The sequence below is a fragment of the Hyaena hyaena genome, unplaced genomic scaffold, assembly GCF_003009895.1.
Source record: "Hyaena hyaena isolate Hyena2069 unplaced genomic scaffold, ASM300989v1 scaffold_232, whole genome shotgun sequence".
Taxonomy (NCBI): Eukaryota; Metazoa; Chordata; class Mammalia; order Carnivora; family Hyaenidae; genus Hyaena; species Hyaena hyaena.
In genome coordinates, this window is record NW_024080864.1 from 399,561 (window position 1) to 417,485 (window position 17,925).

General features: G+C 38.5%; 1 protein-coding gene and 1 non-coding gene across 2 annotated transcripts in view; both read left to right on the forward strand.

The window, feature by feature from the left end:
* RAB3C (RAB3C, member RAS oncogene family) overlaps window positions 1-17,925 on the forward strand; it is a 247,275-nt gene that overhangs the window by 60,361 nt on the left and 168,989 nt on the right. The window lies entirely within an intron of this gene.
* Window positions 12,919-13,022, forward strand: LOC120239516. The gene has a single exon (XR_005530447.1). It is a non-coding gene; the product is annotated as a U6 spliceosomal RNA (small nuclear RNA).

The window sequence follows — 17,925 nt, forward strand, 5'->3', positions numbered from 1 at the left end:
GTTCCTATGACGTGTCTTCTTCACTAGCCTAGAAATCAAGGTAATAATGAACTAGAACCAAAGACTGACTAATAAGACAGATATCCTCTCCTCTTACTGGGAAGTTGTAGCTATATTATTTGGTGTGCGTGTGTGTATGTGTGTGTGTGTGTGTTGTGTATTCATCATATGTATGTTAGCATGTGGCAGTTAAGGAGGAGGCCTAAAAGCAGCCATGTAAACTCTTGAAAATATTTATGAACAACATTTTAGAGCAATGATAAAAATCATTATTGATCCATTCTAAGTTTTAAAGCTTAGAGAATCCTAATTCACATTGCTAAATTCATAAATTTTTTTCATCTTATAGAAGCTATTGAAAACTAATTTTTGATAGCTAGTAATGAAACTTATATGGGTCGTATTTGATATTTGGTTAACAAAAGATGTGTACTTGGAGCACACTGCAAATAGCTGCAGCTCCTACAGGATACTGTGTATTCATGCTCGAAGTGGTTATGCTTACTAATTTGATTTGAAAGGGAGTACATAGAAAAAAATAATAATATGTAAATAAAGGTAGTACGTGGAGTCAACCAGACAATTGATAAGCTTCTTTAAGTGAAGATGCTTCATTGTACACGGTGACAAGATAAGTCACGGATTCTGGGAAAGTGGTTAGGAAAAAGTTATGTCAAGAGCTCTTCTCTCAGCAAAAGAATATATCTTTTTTGGCTTTTTTAAAAAATATTTAACACAATCTACCCTGCGTGTTTGGTAGAAGTACATTAATGTGTTAACCTTGAAACAAATACTTCTTATACTACTAGCAAATACTTTTTTTCTAAGAGATTTACTTTAAGCTGTATAAAAATATAAATGTAACCATTCTCTGTTTTAACAATAACCTCACTGAAAATCACTCCAATTTCAATAAATCATGACTTTAAAAAAAATCTTAGAGGGGCGCCTGGGTGGTTTAGTCGGTTACGCGTCTGACTTTGGCTTAGGTCATGATCTCGCGGTTCGTGGGTTCGAGCCCCGCGTCGGGCTCTGTGCTGACTGCCAGCTCAGAGCCTGGAGCCTGTTTCGGAGTCTGTGTCTCCCTCTCTCTCTGACCTTCCCCTGCGTGTCTCTCTCTCTCCTAGAAATAAATAAAAATATTTTAAAAATAAATAAATAAAGCTTAGAAATATGTGAATAATGCTGACCTCCTTCATTATTGACTCAAAAGGATCATTCTGACTAAAAAAAAAAAGCTTTTGCTGTCTTTGCTCAATGTGGGTATAAATAGAAAAACACTATATAACCAGGGCAAGGCTATTCTGTGTCAAAATCCAACTTTTATAAAAAGTTTTTAATGTTTTATTCATTTTTGAGAGAGACAGAGTGTGAGAGAGGGTGGGGCAGAGAGAGAAGGAGACACAGAATCTGAAACAGGCTCCAGGCTCTGAGCTGTCAGCCCAGAGCCCAATGTGGGGCTTGAACCCACAAACTGAGATCATGACCTGAGCCGAAGTCAGACGCTTAACCGTCTGAACCACCCAGGTGCCCCCAAACCCACCTTTTCTTTTCTACTTGGTGAGCATTATCATTTTAGTTTCTGGCTTCTATGTGCTTCCTGACCTAATAGAGTCCTAGAGCATGTCATAGCCCCTGTTATACTCTCCCCGTCCCTCACCGTCCTTACCAGAGCAAGGAGACATAGTGTCAGGCATTATAAGCAACGAGGGACCCTGGGGAGTGAATTTACTCAGTATGGGATGGGTAGTATGACTAAGGGAACCCCGGGGGTGCTTGAATGCCACGGTCTAGGACTTGAGCTCACTCTCTATGTGGCTTTCATTACGATCATTGATCGCTTTTAGTCTCATCATCAGACTTTGAACTAGATACTTTCTTTAGCCCTTTCATCTCTCTTTAGCCTTCACAGTATCTCCCTTGAAAGGAAAATCTTTGTTCTGATCGAGGACCTAATCTTTGATGCATTTAAACCTTAGTATTTATGAGGAGGGCAACTCTGTTACATAGTAAGCCTGTGTTCTCATCTAGAACACCTTAGTTCTCCTCCTGAGGCCTTTCACGTGATGGTTTTTTTCTGTGGAACCACATGTTCTGTTCCTTGGTAGTCTCATAGCCTTTTGTTTCTCTGATCAAAAACAGTTTTTCCACTTTACATATATTCAGTGTCTCCCTGAAAAGAATGCCTTCAGATGGTCTTCACTGTGTTTGAACATTTTAACCTCACATGAAGCTATTTAATGTGGCTTCTTGGCTCAAAACCAGAATCAGAACCGGAGAATCCAAATGTGAATTAGTCAGCAAACTCATGCAGTCTTTTCTTTGCACAGTGAGAGAAGCAGAGGCAATGTTTCCTTTTGGGTCCGTGAATGGCAAACATATCCTTTAGGAAACAGAATGTTTGATTTTGGGCAAGAAATGTTTGCTGAGCTCAGTCTTTTAGAGGTTCAGTTTGTCAGCAGATTTTTGTGTAATTCAAATTTTTGCTTATTTCTTTCAGAATCTAAAATTCCTCTGAGTATTTTAAATACTGATGGCTACACCCTCATAAATTGAAATAAATAGGAAAATTAGCTTTGTTTACAAGTGGTAGTCAGGGAAATGTGCCACTGATTTATAGCATATGAAAGAAAGAAAGGGAAGGAGTTAGATAATTTGTTAATGAGAAGTGTAAAAATTTCCCATATAGAAACAATGCAGTACCTAAAACAGTACCAGCAATTTAGCTCCTTGTAAAGTGAGCCACTGAATCTTCCTCTAAGATCTTAGAACCTAAAGCAAACAAACAAAAAAACCTCAAAAACAAAGATCAATCACACACACACACACACACACACACACACACACACACCCAAGTAATTTTGCCAGGCTATTGAACCAAGGAGAAACACTTACAATGGCCAGAAACCGGGTCAAGAGTGGTTGATAAAGAACACACTTCTTTGAATGCAGCATTATTAAATGGTGAAAAGAAAATGAGCTGGATGCTTGTATCTTGTATACAGATGTGCGCATGCACACACACACACACACACACACACACACACACACACACGGCCAAGCAATTAGGAAAAAAATAGCAGAGTTATCCCCTGCATTTGTTTCCCCTTGCCACTGTAACAAATTTCCATAAACTTATGCTTTTCTTTACCTCAAGAGATGATGATTCTTCTCAGACGCTTGCCTCTCATTTCCTTGACCTCTCTATTGCCAGTGACTTCACCTTCCATCTCAGGTCATTTGAGTACTCTTTTGGTACACCCTAGGCATCTCTTTTGAAATCTTAAAATCGGACCTCCCCTTTTGTTTTTTGTTTTTTAATTTTTTAATGTTTTTTATTTACTTCTGAGAGAGAGAGAGAGAGACAGCGACAGCGTGAGCAGGGGAGGGTCAGAGAGAGAGGGAGACACAGATTCTGAAGCAGGCTTCAGGCTCTGAGCTGTCAGCACAGAGCCCGATGCGGGGCTCGAACCCACGAACCATGAGACCATGACCTGAGCCGAAGTCTGACGCTTAACCGACTGAGCCATCCAGGCGCCCCCAGACCTCCCCCCTTTGAATAAAGCCACTTATTTGTCCAGCTTTCTCATACAGGGGCCTTACTACACATAAAATGAAGTTGAGGTTGTTAAGTAATTTGCCAAACAGTATAGAATACAGACGGGTATAGGAAAGAGATTTCTGGTTAATGAGAGAAGCTCGAACGCAGACATTTCTTTCCTCTGCCCTCTAAACCTCCAATAAAGTGGGGGACAAATGGAACAGGAAAGGTGGTGAATGTGTTACACCTTCTGGAATAGGGAGGGCCCCTCGCAGGGGTAACTGACTTCTGGGGCAGGAGCTGCGTCTCAGGTGCAAAACGAGAGTAAATTCCTTCTATGGAAACTTGTAAAATCTCAGAACTTGGGAAAATCAGGGACCACAAAAAGTGGAAATGAAGGACGTAATCTTATAGATTATCTGTTGTGTTTCACCAAATGACAATAGCATCAAGAGACTGATGGTGCGATCATGACCATAGTCATGATCCGTGCAGGTGAGACGTGAGGAAATTATTAACTTCAGAAAAACCTAAAATATAAACAAGAAAAAGAGATTACCTCTCTTGACAGTGAAACAGTTACATAGTTATAGTAACGTAAACTAGATCATTTGATTAATTGAGAGCTTGTGCTCTTTTGCTGCAATTTCACTGAGAGTTTAGAGGGAAAGGAAATTGGGGTGGAGGTATCATTGAGTTGAAGCCTCCTCTCTTAAAACAGGAACCCAGTAGATAATGTCTACAATCCACCAAGTAGAAATAGCAAGAAAAACCTATTGTTGGGAAATATGGGTGTTAAAATTGAAGTTCTATGGAGTATTGAGGCCTTAAACTATTGTTTTTCATAATCAGTTTATTTATTTATTTATTTATTTATTTATTTATTTATTTATTTATTTTAATGTCTTATTTATTTCTAGGAGAGAGAGAGAGAAACAGCGTGAACAGGGGAGGGTCAGAGAGAGAGGGAGTCACAGACTGAAACAGGCTCCAGGCTACGAGCTGGCAGTCAGCACAGAGCCCGACGTGGGGCCTGAACCCACGAACCGCGAGATCATGACCTAAGCGAAAGTCGGACGCTCAGCCGACTAAGCCACCCAGGCGCCCCTTCATAATCAGTTTTAAATAAGGTGTATATGTGACTGATAAAAGTTAACATTTATTAAGATGAGAAACAAAAGTCTCACAGAGGAAGGGAGGTAGTTGGGTTAGATTCGTAAAGAAAAGCCGCTTACAGTTTATTTGCTGACATATATGAAAGCAGAGACTTGCCATTGAGATCGCTTATAGCAATTATTAACCCTGCCCATCACAGGCTGCCCTTCAGGAAGAGCTAGGAGAAGAAGTTTAATTTGATTATTATGCATGCATTAGGCCCACTGTGAAACTGAGCCAACAGTTAACTCTAAAAGCCATGCCAAGGAACTAAAGCAAGCGGACCAGCCTAATACTAGAGAGCAATTGAGCGCCCGCACCTAGGAGCAGAAGACTCTCAAGGAGCCCACTGCAGGGAGAGACGGGTGAGTGCAGGGAGGAGCGCCGGAGGCTGGCCTGGGACTGCACCGAAGTTCCGGGTAGTGCCGAGACTGCAAATCAGATTTTCCAGTTTGCCTTTTTCACACTGCTCTATCTCAGTGCCTCTCTTGGCTGAGACAGTTGTCAAGTAAGATAAGGGGAAGGAGGACAGATGGCTGGGAGTGACAAGTTGTGGAGAAAAAGGTCAAGGAGAAACGAGGACGAGATACCTGAGGTGCTTTATAAACAGTGGAGAAAGAAAGAGAGTGAGTGGAAAGAAAAGGCAGTGGTAAATGGCTGACACAGCGTCTGTTTTTATTGACATAATCAATAAAACAAAACTTTTTTCATAAAAGGATACATAAGATCCTAATCGGATTTGCTTATATGCAATGGGTGTTCTCATTTCTCCACACGAAAGTTAAATACTCTTCAGGCAGGTGGGAAGAGGGGAATGGAGGATTTGTTAACGAAATGAAAGATTACCAAAGTGAAACTTTGTTTACAAAAAAAGTTAGAAAAATTCTTATGAGGATAAGGACAGGGAAGAAGAAGGAATCAGAATCTACCAGTTTACTATCAGGTAATTCAACTTCCTATCTCATTAGGAAATTGGTTCAACTGTGTATAGCCCCATATCTATGAATTCCATAGGGGCAGGGATGTAGTTCATGTATCCTCTGGACCTAATTAGGTGCTTCAGGGCGCCTGGGAGGCTCAGTCAGTTGGGCGGCCGACTTTGGCTCAAGTCATGATCTTACGGTTCATGGGTTCAAGCCCCGCGTCGGGCTCTGTGCTGACAGCTCAGAGCCTGGAGCCTGTTTCAGATTCTGTGTCTCCCCCACCTCTCTCTGACCCTCCCTTTCTCACGCTGTTTCTCTCTCTCAGGAATAAATAAAATGTTAAAAAAAACATTTGGTGCTTGACAAGCTGTAGATTATCCATGAATGCTGCTTGAACTGAACAGAAGTAAATGCTGTTTTTTCTTTTCATTCCAAGTTTTCTTCCCCACCCCCCCCCTTTAAGGCTAGATGTTACACAGAATCATTTTTGCTTAAGAACTTAACCCTAACCAATTTTCATTAGGATTTTTATCTAGCCATGAAAGCTATAGAAGAAACTGAGCCAATTATCTGTACAATTTAAGTGGGGAAAAAATGTTGGTGCTGAAATCCTCTGATTTAGCTATCTATGTTATGTAAATCATATATGTAATTGTGTACATGATGTCAGAGACAAACCCTCAGACAACAATATTGTTGCCCCTAAAGGTCTTCCTTTTTAGATTCAATTAACAAAAATATCAACAATTCTCTCACAACCAATGGGTTCTATAATTATCTGTGTCCCTCTTTTGTTCTACTTCTTTCTGATTCTCATTCTGTCTCTCCCACTGTCTCTCTATGCACAAATACAAATTTATACTGCATAGGACCGGATCTTCTTTTCAGATGGGAAGAAGAGGAAAGACTCTTATCGGTACTTTTCTTTTGGAAATAAACTTAAAAATAGTGGGTCACCTTTTGACCCGTGCAGTTGTCCAGGCCAGTGACCACTAAACTATTCAACTGAAGGAGAATAGAAGCTTTCACCTGTTGAGCAAGATCTCCCCAACAGCCCTACCAATATTGATACAGCCCTTAACATAAAGTTAAGAAAAAAGAAAAAAACCACTTTTCGTTTTAAATCTTTAGGGGATTTCAACTAGAGCTTGTGAACTAGAACTCCACAGCTTTCTTTCCATTGCTAACAACCCCAACCACCTAGCTCTCCAGTGAATAATAATGACACTATAGTCATCTGTGTGTTCTCTAGTGGTTTATTTGGAACAAGATCATTCTGTCACCTTCATGAATTGAAGCCCTTGTGGAAATGATTGCAGTTCATTTTGTCCACCCACTAAAGACCAAAATAACCTGCTGTCTTTGCAAAATGTGCATTCACTCCCCAAATCATAATTTATGCCAAGTTTTAGAGGAGAGGGAATCATGCCAGGATTCATTTTGAAATCAAGTTCTCTCTTCTATTTCTAGTGCTAGTGCATGGTAGACAGCTGGAGTTTCATTTAAGTTGATTTCTTTCTTGACACTGTTTCTTTTCATACATGAATTAGCTAGAATCGTGCTGCAAGTGGAGTTAACGAATTCTGAGCTAACATGACAACAACAACAACAAAAATTAATTGTAAGTAAATAAAACCCTGTAAACATTGTAGTAATAACATGCTGGGTGTGGCAGTAAACATGCTTTCCTACAGTTAGGAGATACTGATTTGATTAATGTTAGGAAACTGCACCTAATAATACCTGGTCTAAAATTTAAAACAATTTTAAAAACAAATAAATCCTGGTCTATATGAATGTGGTATAAATTGAGGTAGAAGACAAAAAATAAGAAGGCCCAAGTCAGCCAGAGGGAATAAGCTTCAGATTACATTTAGTATAATTAGACTGATCCAAATGTTAGTGTAGCTCATCCTATACATCAATTTAAAATATGCTTGAGAAAAAAATGTTGCTGGCCACTTAGATGTACAGGTATCCTTTGTAGTCACTAACGTATTATTTGGCATTGTTTAGTTTATCAAGTCTTAAACTCTGATCGCTGAAGACACTTCTGATCTAAGTCCCTGAGTAGATTTGCTAAGGTTCTATTTGGTTAATAATCTCTGTTTATTTCTCACCTATCAACCATCTTTGGGTTGAATAAGCTATTTCCAACATACCTGTTTTTTTAAGTTTTTATTTATTTATTTTGAGAGGGTGAGAGAGAGCATGAATAAGCATGAGCAGGCAAGGGGCTAGAGAAAGAAAGGGAAGGAGAATCCCAAGCAGGCTCCGCCCTGTGAACACAGAGCCCCATGCAGGGCTCTGTCTCACAAACCATGAGATCATGACCTGAGCCAAGATCAAAAGTAGAACATTTAACTGACTGAGGTATCTAAGCATCCCTCCAACATATCTATTTTAATTAATTTTAGTAAATGGTTTAGGAAGGGCAAATGTTTGTTTCTATAGAAATGCTTAAAATCCTTTTTCTTGGTGCAAAAAGCTCTGGATTTTTAATAACTTGTTTGCTGTGTGATAGAGGTTGGAGTGTTCTAACTGTGACCTTGGAGCTGAATATTCTCAAGATCTCTCTGGATCTCCCATAATGAACAAATTCCATAAAAATTGTTACCAATTTTGTTGACTTTTTCCCATTTACTTCTCCCTCTTTTAAACATAGTTGTTCCTCAGAGCTCTGAGCATGGCCGGCTAAAGGTTTTTGTTTTTTGTTTTTTGTTTTTACCAAACAGCATATTCTTTATGGCAGCCATGGATACCACAGAACACCCCTATCTCCCCTGCCTTACTCTTGAAGGTAAATAGAAGTATCTCCAGGATCCAGAATAGGTCAAAGGCAATTCTAAATTACAGGCTTCAGTATTTTGCAGTGTATTTAACTCTATCATGTCTGTAATTGTGGTCTTTTTTGATTGTACTGGGAATGTAGTCTATTCCATTTTTTTTTGTTTGTTTGTTTATTTCTAGGAGAGAGAGAGAGAGACAGCCTGAGCAGGGGAGGGTCAGAGAGAGAGGGAGTCACAGACTGAAACAGGCTCCAGGCTCCGAGCTGGCAGTCAGCACAGAGCCCGACGCGGGGCCCGAACCCACGAACCATGAGATCACGACCCAAGCGAAAGTCGGACGCTTAACCGACTAAGCCACCCAGGCGCCCCTAGTCTATTCCATTTTTAAGAGACAACCTTTTTATGTCACCAAACTTTGAAAACTTTAACGAATGTAATGTAAGATTCTGCACAATGGGTTTTCCTCTACATCTCTCCTAAGAACATGTGACTACTGTCTTCTCAGGCTAACGATTCAGTAGGAAGATCAGGAAATCTTTATATTCTTTATCATTTTGCAATATGTTTAAATTTATTTGGGTGTTTTATTGATATTTCTTTGTTTTTGAGTCTGTGAACAGAAATTAATTATGGACATATAGTGCATCTTTGGTTATTAACTATGATAACTTATTACCACTCAGGAAATCAGTAGACATAGTCTTTTAATGGATCAGTGAAGTCCGACATGTATTTGGTTTAGTTTCATTTTCTTTGTAATTTTTACATTAATAATTTGTTAGTAACCTTTGGCGAGTTAGATATATATCCTCTTTAATAAAGAGTAAACACAGTTGACATTTATTGACCTTTTTCAGTGTGCCAGGCATTATGCTAGCATTAAATGTAGTTTACTCTCACTTAATCCTCGCAGAAGCTCTATGGACTTGATGCTATTTTAATTCCCATTTTTACAAATGAGAAAACTGAAGCCCAAAGAAATTGAAGGTAACAAGGCTACCGTGAGATGAGACCAGAAGTCAAGATAGGAAGTCTGACTTCAGAAGAATCCCTGACCATTATCATATACTGCCTCTTACATGAAGATAATAATGTTTTCCTGGTACAAATTTGATACGAACAACTTATCCTGCTCCTAGTGCCAAATTCACGTTTCACAACAGACATCTAAAACTCAGTGGAGTTTTGGCCATCAGTTCCTACAATTTACTCAGCTTTAGGTTGAGATCCTATAGCCACTTAATCTTTCAGTCAAGTAGATGTATATTTTGTAACTAGTTAATTTAGAGGGCACTCTCTGAAGTAATGCTGCTCAAGATATGATATATTTTTTTTAACAAATGTTTTATTAAAGAAAGTGATGTATGGTCCAGGTGAATTTCTGGTTACATGGTTATATCTGTCTTAAGATTTGTGTTATGTGAGCAGTTAAAATCAATGTAGCTATGTAGTAGTCTCATGGTGCAGATAAGCCCTTGATCACCCACTTATCTATGTGACTGAGCAGATACAAAGTTATTTCTTAAAGAGAATCATCCTCCTGTCTCCTTGTACTCCTTTGGATGTGGAAATGGCCTTTCTTCAGACTGTTAACCTTAATGGCTTCCTCAGCTTTCATAAGAGGATGCCATCCTTCTCCTTACTTCAGATCACTATTAAAGTATATTGCTTAGTGCTTATGTGAGATCATAAACCACTTGCACTCCAGATTCATATCTCATTCTCTGTCATTCAGTATTTTGCAAAAGCTCTGTGGTATGAAGTGATATTTGGGAAGGATATCCTGAAGATCGTACGGTCTATCCATTCCTCTAAAAGGCTTTACAGTGTATTCCTTGAATATGCATACTAGGAAAAAAAAGATGTAGGTACATCTATCCAAATTACATCCTCCTATGTGAGTAAGTTTTCTGAATTCACACCTTTTTCTAAAAGAGGCATAAAGAAGATTCTTGGGAAACAAGGAAGGCTATATGGCCCCATGTGTGGCTCATTCCTTTGCAAAAAAAAAAAAAAAAATACTTTTCCTTAAGTAATTCTATATTTATTGGAGTTGGTCTAAACTTTTTTTAACTTTAAAATAATTCTTATTTTTTTAAGAGAGAGAGAGCACATGTGAGCAGGGGAGAGGGCCAGAGAGAGAGAGAGAAAAAAAAAAAAATCTTAAGCAAGCTCCACATTCAGCACAGAGCCTGACACGGGGCTTAATCCCATGACTCTGGGATCATGACCTGAGCAAAAAGAGTTGAATGCTCAACTGAATGAGACCCCCAGGTGTCCCTAGAAGAATTATCTTTAAAAAATGAAGCAATGGTAACTGAATAGTCCTGTTTCATTTATCTATTATTGTGTAAGCAACTGCACCGAAACTAAGTAGCTTAAAGTATCTTACTCTTTCTCATGATTTTATGAGTCAGAAATTTGGACGGTGCGTGGTAGGGGTGGTTCATCTCTCTCCACATGATGCTTGCTGGTTTGGAATGTCCAAAATAGGTTCTGTACTCACATGCCTGACACCTCTGTCAGGACGATTAGGGCAGCTGGGTAGGAATAAATCAACTGGGTCCCAACTTGCCCTTAGTTTTACTCCATGCAGTCTAGGAGTCTCTTCCTCTTTGTGCTCTCTGCATGTGGTCTCTCCAATGGAGCATCCCACAGCGCCATACATAGCAATTTAAGGCTCCCTAAGGCACAAACGTTGAAGCTGCCAGACCTACTTAATGCTTAGGCCTTAAAATGGCACATGGTATTTTGCTGCATTTCTGATGAAAGCGAGTCATAGGCCCTGCTCTGTGTCATGGGCTATATATAGAAGGGGATGAATGCCAAAGAGTGCAAATAATTGTAGACCACCAATGGTACTGATGACTAGAGTTCTGTTAGGTTATAAAATAGTGAGGCGACTAATAAGATTTAGAATCACTAATAAACCCAGTTGCCACATTTAAAAAGTATAACAATTGATCATGAGATAAGACAGCATTATAGATGATAATTTGCACAAGTAGATTTCCAAGTTAAAGACGTTGCCCTTAAGTCATTTTTATATCTAGCTTATTAATAATAGCTTTATATTTAAGTCACAAAGAACCCACAAATTATGATTCATACCATTTCCACTAAAAATAAATAAACAACCCAAAAACCTTTGAAAAGTTGCCTGGATATTCTCTTGAAAGTTCTGTAAGTTGGTTAGAGAAGCAAGAAAGGGACAAGATGCTTTGTACTATGGTATGCTTAATTTCTGTGACGGATCTTGTTAAGTATCCTTTTGTGTATGATTTTAAAACTGTAATCTCTGGTTATAAGGCCTGGTATTCTTATATATCATAAGACTAAGGTAAAGACTGATGGTTACTTTGACAGGCAATAGGCTTTAGTAGTAGTGTTTTAAAGAGTCTTTGAGCAAAGGGGGGAACTGACAGTATATGCAGTGGTTATGAACTTACTGAAACTTTTTGGTGACACCATTGAAGTCTGAGCTTGGAAAATCCAAAATGTTGTGTCTAGATGGGGAAAACATTCTTAGCACTATAAAAGATGGAATAAAACCAGAGAAATCATTGAATTTTTACATGCAATTCCCAAATTTTAAAATTAATCATCTGGCTGAAGGATAATCTGCTTCAGGAACGTAGCTATAGTCTTTGCCAGCTGTGGATGACCACTTACTTTGCCATTTCTAGGGGGCACTTTGGAAGAAATATTATAAATCTACTGAGTCAGTGATAATAAACCTACACAACTCACTTTCTTAATATTATTAACAAACTGCTATGGAAACATAGAAAGGAAAAAGACTGAGGTAGTAAATTCCTTATTGTTGCAATAATAAAGGATAGATTAAGGAAACTTATCAAAGAGGAAACATTTACTCTGAGCTTTGAAGGATAGTTAAAATCCTAGAGGGATGCTATTAGTGATTTTAAAGTCTCATACAGGATGTCCCAACTCTCAACCTACTAAGTTACTTTGTTCTTCCTCCTCAGTATTCCAAAGAAACATCAGCTGTGTTTCATGATAGGAAGAATTTGTGAAGGATAATGGCCTCAGGCATCTGTGTTCCTTCCTCTACTACCTTGATGCCCTTTAGTGGAGTTAATATAATAGAAATTGTGGTGGAAGGCCAGCATAGGATAACTGATCCAATCCCCAGGAAATCATCTTTGTCCTGCCCCAGGCAGTAGATAGGAAAATGCCCTAGATACCAAAACACATCCTGACGCATGGACGTTCCATTTCAAGAGATTATCAAGTGTGAAGATTTTATACCTTCTCTTGAGATACAAATCTCGTGGCTCTTGTCCTTTTATGATCAGTTAACTTCTTCCATACAAATGAGATCTATATTAAGAATCTGTTGGGGTGCCTGGGTGGCTCAGTTGGTTAAGCTTCCTACTTCGGCTCAGGTCATTATCTCACGGGTAATGGGTTTGAGCCCTGCATCGGGCTTCTGTGCTGACAGCTCAGAGCCTGGAGCCTGCTTCAGATAAATAAAAAAAGTAAAAAAGTGCTCTCTTCGGCAGCACATATACTAAAATTGGAACAATACAGAGATTAGCATGGCCCCTGTGCAAGGATAACACGCAAAATCGTGAAGCATTCATAAAAAAAGGTAAAAGATTCTGTTATGTGCTAAAAATTGAATTTTTAGATATGAAAGAACCAGTCCTTGGCCTAATTTACGAATCTAATGGTAGTGTTTAATAGAAGCATGAGACTAAATCCTGTCATTTCATAAGTGGTCTGTATATGCCTGCTACATATACCAAATTAGAGTCAACTTTTTAATTTTCTATAATACATTTGGCATATTTTTACTCACAAATCTTTCAAAGCTGAGAAGTAAAGTTGAGTTGAATTCATACCCTCCTTCTTAATCGTATTTGTTAATGCATGTTTTGATACTATGATTATAGTCCACAGGCTTGCACAGGATGAATTCTCTTTGTAGTAACAGTGAAAGGAGGTAAAATGGGCAGTACTTAGATTTTGTGACCTGGAGTGGATAGAGAAGAAGAAACATATGCAATAAATCTGTGCAGTGAAACACCATCTTCTGGTTCCTGCATTGACCCATCCACTCATTGAGTAGCACCTATATAGAATAGACATATTCTCTAAACCTTACCACTTCTTGTGAAGGAGTCTGGAACAACAGCACATTGGTATCATATATTCCAGAAGGGACCTTTTTTCAGTGCGATTGACAAGCAAATCAAGGTAGTTTCACGAGGGGGAAACCTGTTTGGTTTGATAATCTTGGCTTCAAAGGTGAAATGTTATACCTATCTCTGTTCTTTGAAAGATGTGAAGGAAGCTTGTGAACAAGGGAGAATGGTCTTATTAGATATGGGGTTCTCTCCCTGCTGTGCTGACACAGGGCTGAAGGAGTTAAGACTCCCTCCCTCATTTTAGCTATTATGTGTCCCCACCATCTGCCAGCTCGGTGCCTTCCATGTGACCACAGAGATAGGCTACCACAGGAGATCGATTTGTGGTGAGTAGATCTGACATAATTATAATAATTATTGAGTTGACTGGGGCATAAATTACCTGGGTGAGTTAATGATAGTTTTTCATTATTTATTTTAATAAAGTATTTGTGATTTTTATACTTTTCAAAGCCAATAGAACTATAGATTAGGGTTTGATATTTACAAGCCTTACTTTTTTTTTACTTTTCACAGTTTTATCACATTTCATTTCTTACAGTTGAATTTAGCTTCACCCCACCCAACCCCAAATGCTGGATGGTCATATAACCCCAGCCATTTCCTCTTCCCACCCCCACTCCACCTCTTCCTCCTATGTTGTTGACTTTTAGTGGGTCTTTATATGGTTACTGCAGCTCCAAAAGAGGCTGTGATAGGGTTGTTTGAGGAGAGAAAGAAGGTCAATGTAGCAGGAATGAAGAAGAGAATGAAAGAAGAGAAAATAGGGGAGCTAAGAAGCAGATCACATAGGTTCTTATGGATCATGCTGAAGAGTTTGGATTGAATTTTAAGTTCGGTGGGAAGGTACTGGAGAGCATTAAGTTTGTGAATGTATAGTAAGGTTGGTTCTACGTTTTTTTTCATAAGTAGACTGAGGTTTATTCCTTCAAATAGAGGAAAGCTTTAACAACCAGAGAGTATTGAAGATATATATATCACGTGTCTGTCTGATGAGTATTGGTAAAATTCACAAGAAATGGAAAGTCAAGGAAAGAAGCAAGCAGAGATGTTCCTCTGATTATACTACAGAAGCTCAGCACTGACATAGATGGGGAAGGGAAACAAACTAAAGCCAAACCACTTTTACTGTCTTTATTTGTTTTTTGAAAGTTCATTTATTTATTTTGAGAAAGAGAGAGAGAGCGAGAGAGAGAGAGGGCGAGCGAGCAGGGAAGGGGCAGAGAAAGAGAGGGAAAAAGAAGGCATCCCACGCAGGCTTAGCACAGAGCACAGGTCTCATTCCCACAGCTGTGAGATCACAACCTGCACCAAAATCAAGAGTCAGACCTTAACTGTCTGAGGCACCTAGGTGCCCCATTTTCACAGTCTTTAAACACGTTGATTTTCACAGTCTTTAAACACACTGATTAAAAGGGCTAGCCAAAGGGGGGAAATACTGATAATTACCAGAAATAGTGAACTGTCTGGGAGATTTTGCTTGGCACTCAGAAGGAGCCGTGTTGTTTCAAAATGCCTTTTTAGGGAACTGAAAGCATCTGAGAGACAGTGAGCATGACTTACATTCCTTCCTTCCTTCCTTCCTTCCTTCCTTCCATTTTTATTTATTTATTTTTAATATAATTATTTGTCAAATGGGCTAACCTACAGTGCAATGTGTGCCCTTGGCTTTTGGGGCAGATTCATGTAGATCCTCGCTTACATACCACACCCAATGCTCATCCCAATAAGTGCCCTCCTCAATGCCCATCACCCATTTTCCCCTCTCCCCTGATGCCCATCTACCCTCAGTTTGTTCTCTGTATTTAGGAGTCTCTTATGGTTTGGATTTCTTTAATTGCACATTGTGCCTAGAACATAGACACTCAATGAATGTTAAGTGGGCATATGATGTCTCTGTCTCTCTCCATATATATATTACATAATGTAGTTTTGGACTATATTTATCTGTCTTCTGCTCAGCTATGATGTCACTGAAAGAATATATCGGATAAATCTAATTTATACTATGATTTGATTAGTGTGTGGAACTGGTCTTCTTGTTGTTTAATCAAAAATGAATCATTCTACCCTTCTCTTCACAAAATGTGATTGTGTTCTGAAGATTGATGCACCCAAGCATATTGTGGACTGGGGGAATCAGTCTAGACTTCAGATGAAGCAATAAAGTGATGCTTTTTCTTCAAGGTCAGAACACCCAAGGGCAAGTAGGCCTGCTGCAGAATTTCCGTTTAATAGATTCGTGTGTTAAAGCTGGCATGAAAATAGTTCCAAGTGGCTGGATACTACAAAACCCAAAGTATGTGTAATACAGTAATGAAAGAATAAGATTATATAATTTAAATGCATTCCCAAATATAGACATTTGCCTTCTTATTGCAGTGTTTTATAAACTCAAATTTGAGATAGTACAATACTGAGTATTTTTAAATGTTTAGATAATGCATTTGTCAAAAAACAGTAAGTCGGTGTACTGTTTTCCAGAAATGTGAATACATATTTGCTAGTAAGAAAATATTGTTCATGGGGGAAGAAGACTAGGCTGATCTCATATGTATAAATACATAGTAGCTCAGATACTGGTAGCTTTTGCTAATAACTGAGATTTCATTTTGCTGTTAAGCATAGAATTTAGCCAACTACCACCAAGATACATTAAATTGAAGTGGGGAAATATGACAGAACATGTTATATTTGTTCCTGAGTTTTGACCTATATGCATTATTTTTTATTTTTATTGTAGTAAACATTGAAGGAGCATTCCATTCAAATATAAGTAAGCATAAAGAAACCCCTATATGTAATTCCCATATTGTCATGATGCGTTTGATGAGACTTTCCTTGGGTCAGTGTTTCTGGCAATGCTTTTCCTTTTCTACTCCTTTTTCACTACTTTATAGAAAATAAAGTATTTAGACAGTAGCTGTTATTCTTTAAAACATTTATGATTTTATAGCCCTTTTAAACTCAAAATACAGTTTCCAAAAAATATGCAGTCTCCCTGGAGCAGGAATTTAAAATGTTACTATAAACTGTGGTTTCAAACTGTGACAGATAGGAGAGAATGCATCTTGTTTACTACAAACCATCAAAATTTTCCTTTTCTATCCAAAGGTACAAAAAAGCCCTGTAATTGTGTTCACTTTTTTTTTTTTTTTTATTAAATAGTCATTAATTCAGCTAAGCAGTAGGGCTAAGAAATTGAGAGGTGAATCCTAGAGACTATTGCTCTCAAAGCTACCCCAACAGTTCACCATGGAGTGCTCTGGGCATTCCTCTATGAGGCTCCAAGCCCTGGAGTGCACATTGTTGTCATGTTCCTCCCTGTGACCTCAATGCCCAATCCAGTGATCTGAACACAGAGAGCTCAGTAAATGTTTGCCAGATGGTGTGGCAGTTCTAGATGATGCACAGAGCAGGGCTTTTCAATGCACAGGCATCTGGAGGCTTCCATGAGTGAGATCAACACCCCATCTTCCTGACCAGACCATAACCTTCTTGAAAGAGGGGCCACATCTATTCATTTGTCTTTTTTTAATCCTAGAGTCATTATGGTATATGGAAGCGATTTATGAGTGTATTTTAAAAATTAGTGGAAATACTTTCGAAGACAGAAGCAGTGTCTTTACATGTGTTTCATGTAATTCAGTCTTTTGAAACTTCCAGAAAATGTTAAAATCCAAAACATCCCAATTCCTCACACTCTTATGTTCTGCAGTGTAAGGGATAGAAAGAAGCGAAAAAATGCATGTGTGTGACATTAACCATGAATGGAATGTAACTTATTCAGAGGACTTAAGAAACAGAAAATTCACCTGAAGATCTCCTAGGTAAACTTGAGATTGTTTCCTCCAACTCTCCGAGACCCAAATTATTTATCTACAGAACAAAGATGGTATTCATTGCACATCTCCTGTAAAATGAGTCTAACCTCAAGTAAGGTGATATATGTAATTACATGTAATGAACCACAAAGTGCTTCCAACATTGCTAGGCTGACCAGTTTAAGTTCCCTCAACCTGTCCTTTGGGGCATGATTGTACATTGTTTCACTGTATTGAATTGATTTCCTAGTCAATTGAAACACATAGGAATGTGTATGTATATATTTACGTATATTTATTATATATATTATTATTTATATATTATATTTATGTAATAGTACAATTATATATGTGTGTATACATATATTTATGAATATGTGTATAGATACGTATACGTGTAGATAGATAGATAGATAGATAGATAGATAGATAGATTCATCATAAAAAATCTTGACAAGTGGGCAGCTGGGTGGCTTAGTCGGTTAAGCGTCCGACTTTCGCTTAGGTCATGATCTCGCG